Source organism: Sapajus apella, unplaced genomic scaffold, assembly GCF_009761245.1.
Source record: "Sapajus apella isolate SASKATOON/1434 unplaced genomic scaffold, GSC_monkey_1.0 scaffold11, whole genome shotgun sequence".
Taxonomy (NCBI): domain Eukaryota; kingdom Metazoa; phylum Chordata; class Mammalia; order Primates; family Cebidae; genus Sapajus; species Sapajus apella.
The window spans coordinates 14514690-14519837 of record NW_022436951.1 but is presented as its reverse complement, the minus strand read 5'-3'; positions in this window follow the sequence as shown (position 1 = coordinate 14519837).

The following is a 5148-nucleotide window of genomic DNA, read 5'->3' as shown; positions in this document are numbered from 1 at the left end:
ATGGATCCTTCTTTGCTCAGTTAAACTCTTTTAAATTTAATTGTCTGTATTACATGTGTTTAGCCCCTGAAAACAGAAAACAGACAGATCATTACGACAAAGGACATAATACAATAACCTATTTGTTGTCTTAATCCCCTCATATCATACTGATTAACTCATTTTTGCCCTGATGTGCTTCCGGAAATAAGATAAATATGACCCTGTAAATGCCTTCACAGTACTTGAGCTGCATGCATTTCCCTGCTTTTCCTCTATGTCGGCTTTTATCTTTGATGCTGAAGCTTCAGAACATTTTGTGAATCTAGGCATATTAGGTATAAAAGCTTTTAACCACACTAATTCCTCTAACTGTTCCTAATCTATATCTAAGTCTCTCATCTGTTTCTATTCTGACACAGCTGCTGCTGGACCTAAAAAAAAGTTCCTTACATACTGCTTTAACTGAACTGAACTCAGAATGTAACTAACACGGATCATTGTTTCTTCCTTTCTATGACATATCTCCCTTGACCGTAGTGACTGCTCATCTATGATGAAGGCTGATTTTTAGATTCTCTCCATACAGTAAACTTCATTGGGCTACTTTAAGCATCAGTTGGCAAACATTTGGAACAAATGGACATATGCATACTGCCTTCCAATAGATATTTGCTCATTTTTTTTGGTCTATTTAAAATTCCTCTCTCCATTATGGAGATTTAAAATAACTTTTGGAACTTGAGAAATCTTAAAATCTATTTTTTTTGTCTTTGTGTCATCTTGTTACTCAAAATACTTCTCTCAGATTTTATTTCTGACTATTCTGAATGTCTTCTCTTTTCTTCATAAGGATGGTACTCATTCTTCCTTCTATCTTTTACTATTAAATGATACTTTGAAAATATATTACTATTTACCCATCTTAAGGGGCCACAGTAAGAAATCATTTATTATTATTTAATAAATGTAGTTTAATTGTGTTGCCATGAAAAAATGTAAATTTTAGACATTACATTAAAAGCAAAGAAAATGCATATTTTGCATAGCTCAAGTGTCCCAAAAGGAAAGGTAACTGGGAGTGAAGAGTAAAATGGTCATGTATGGGAATATAAGAAATGTATGCAGCAAATTAAAATTTTAAAAAATTATTTATTAAAGGATAATGGTCTTCTGAAATAATAAGAACATTACTTTCTCTGAGACACGAAAGAACATACTTGACACACCTGGTAAACTGTGCAAAATAACAATTGTTTTAAAAAGTTTATTCAGTGATTTAAAACACATTTACACTCAATTGATTCGGCATAGGAACTATTGTGTGGCTATCATGGATCAGTCTTGTAATAAATAACTGTCATACTAGACAAAAAAATTCTATCCTTAAGAATTATCAAAGTACATAAAAAGTTTAGAATATTTTAATAAAGAGATTATATACATTGATAATCTAATTCTCAATTTGAAGATTGTGGTAATCTTTAAGAGATATACTGGATGTTGATAATCCAGCAGTTAACTTGTATAGTATATTTGTTTATTTATAATTTCTTTCTCTCTTCACAGATTATTTTAAATGTAAGCCTTCATGTTTAACATCCTGTAAAATTATATGGACCCATTTCAGGTAATAAAAAAGTATAATTGTGCTCTAAAAATAGAAAATTTTAATGACAATGACAACATTGAGAATTTTAATATAAGGTATTATTTATTGACTATTTAATTAGAACTGTGCTATATTTTATATATGGCTCATTTTATTTAGTCTGCATTACAGCCCTATAAAAATGGTGTGTTGATTTAAGTTTTAGAAAGAAGAAAAGGAGTTAAAGGAGATGGAATAACTTGTGGAGAACAGCCAGGAAATTGTAAGTAGTGAAATCTTTATGTTTTGTAGCCTAGCAGCCCCATTTGGCTTTGAGCCAACAACCAAAACCATCTGCCAAGCGGTCTAGAAGGAATCATGTACACTAATACCTTGATGGAAAGGGTCATCTGTCCACTGACAGCAGTAGCGGCAGTGCATGTGAAAAAAAGTTGACACAGTTCTCCTGTTGCCAGGTAGGCATGTGAGGCAGTGGCTGGAGCTGGGACTGGGCTTCTTGGAGTCCAATGTGGGAAGAGGCTGTAGAGCGCAGTCTTTTTGGCTCACAGGGGTGCACATCTCCCAGGAAGTCCCTGCAAAGATGGTATAATTTCCTCATTGCAGTGAAAGGGGCTACAGTTGAGACTGTGTCCTAATGGGATCTGCTTTGTGACAGAGGCTGGTGAGCCCATCAGGGAGGCACAGACTCCCAGGCTACAAGATGTGGCTGATGTCATGTCACCCAGCATGACACCTGTGTCCTTGTATAAGCAATTCTTTTTTTATTACTGTACTTTAGATTCTTGTATAAGTGTCGTTGTATAAGCAACTCTTTTTTTTTTTTTTTGTATAGAAAAGAAGAGCAGTCTGGCCCTTTCTAATTTATCTGATATAAGTATAAGCTATAATTATATCAGATAAAATAGGTTTTAAGTAGAAACTGTAAGAAGAGACAAAAGGGTCATTATATAATGATAAAGTGGTCAATTCAGCAAGAGTATATAGTAATAGTAATATACATGACTGGACCACCCAAAATATATAAAGCAAATGTTAATATATCCAAAGGGAGAGAGAGACTGCAATACAATTACAGTAGGGGACTTCAGCAGCCTGCTTTTGGCAGTGGGTAGATCATCCAGGCAGAAAATCAACAAAGAAACACTGAAGTTAAAGTATACTATAGATCAAACAGATGTAGCAGACATTTTTAGCGTGTTTCATCCATCTGTTGCAGATCACACATTCTTTTCATCAGCACATGAACTATTCTCTAGAAAGGCCATATGTTAGGTCACAAAACAAGTAACAATAAATTCAAAAAAGTAAGAATCTTATCAAGCATCTTTTATGGCCACAACGGAATAACACTAGAAATCAATAACAATAATTTTGGAAACTAAAAAATGCATGGAAATTTTAAAAGATGGTCCTGAATGAACAAAGTGTCAATTAAAAAATTAAGAAGAATATTTGAAAAAAATTAAACAACTGAAAGTGGAAGCAAAACATACAAGAGTTTCTTGGATACATCAAGAGCAGTGCTAAGACAGTAGTTTAATAGCAATAAGCACATGCATCAAATAAATTTAAAGACTTTAAATAAATTAATAAATGATACATTTCAAGGAACTGGAAAAACAGATTAAACAAAATCCAAAAATAGTAGAAGAAAAGAACAAATAAAGATCAGAGTGGAAATAGAGAAAATTGAGACCTAAAACAACAATACAGAAAACTAACAAAGTCTAAAGTTATTTTTTTGAAGAGATAAACCAAATTGACATTTACCTAAACTAAGAAAGAGAGAAATTCCAAATATATAAAACCAGAGAAAATTATAACTGATATTACAGAAATAAAAAGAATTGTTAGAGATTGCTAAGAACAACTTTATTCCAACAAAATGAAAAACCTAGAAGAAGTAGATAAATTCCTAGACACATAGCAACCTACCAAGATTGAACCAGGAGGAAACAGAAAACCTGAACCACCAATAATGAGTATCAAATTTGAAACACAAAGGGTAGCCCATCAGAGGAAAGCACAGGATCTACTGGGATTACTATGGAATACTACCAAACATTTAAGTAAAAGTGAATACCAACTCTACTAAAGCTATTTCAAACAAAATGGAGAGAAGGCAATACTACCAAACTTATTATATGAGGACAGCATTACCTTGATAATAAATCAGAAAAGAACACAAGAGAAAATGATGGTCCAATATCTCTAATGAGTATACATTTAAAACTCCTTAACAAAATAGTAGCAAAACACATTCAACAACACTTTACAAACTTCACTCACAGCCAGGCATGGTGGCTTACGCTTGTAATCCCAGCACTTTGGGATGCCAAGGAGAGTGGATCACCTGAGGTCAGGAATTCGAGACCAGCCTGGCCAACATGGTGAAACTCTGTCTCTACTAAACATACCAAAATTATCCAGGCATGGTGTGGGGATGCCTATAATCCCAGTTACTTGAGAGGCTGAGGCAGGAGAATCACTTGAACCCAGGAGGCGGAGGTTGCAGTGAGCCAGGATTGTACCACTGTACTCCAGCCTGAGTGAGTGAGAGCAAAACTCCATCTAAACACACACACACACACACACACACACACACACACACACACGCACACACACACACACAATCTTTTACTCATGATCAAGTGGAATTCATCCCAGGGATGCAAAGATGGTTTAATGTACACAAATCAATAAACGTGACGCATTACATCAACAGAATCAAGAATAAAAACCATTCAATCATTTCAATAGATACTGAAAATGCATTCAATAAAATTCAACATTCCTTCATGACAAAAACCCTCAACAAGTAGGTATTAAAGAAATATAACCCAACACTATAAATGCCACATACAACAAACCCACAGCTAATACGATACTGAATGGGGAAAAATTGAAAGCCTTTCCAGTAGGATCTGAAACAAGACAAGGATGTCCAGTTTTATTCAACGTAGTACTAGAAGTTCTAGCCAGAGCAATAAGTCAAGAGAGAGAAACAAAAGACATTCAAACTGGAAATAAAGAAGTCAAAGTATCTTTGTTTGCAGATGACATGATATATTTAGGGAGACATAAAGACTCTAACAAAAAACTCTTAGAGCTGATAAATTCAGTAAAGTTGAAGGATGCAAAATCAACATGCAAAAATCGGTAGTATTTCTGTGCACTGATAGGATTTATTGGAAATAGAAATCAAGAAAGCATTCCCTTTTATAATAGCGATAAAAAATAGCTAGAAACCAAAGAAGTGAAAGAGCTCTACAAGAAAAATTATATTAATGAAAGAAATTAAAGAAGACACAAAAATGAAAATATATTCTATGTTTATTGGATTTAAGCAATCAATATTGTTAAAATGTCAATGTACCCAAAGTGACCTACAGATTCAATACATTTATATCAAATTGCCAATGACATTCTTCACAGGAATAAAATAATGATCCTAAATTTCCTATTAAATTACAAAAGACCCTGAATAGGTTAATTAAGCCTCAGCAAAAAGAACAATGATAGAAGCATCATACTACCTGATTTAAAACTATACTACA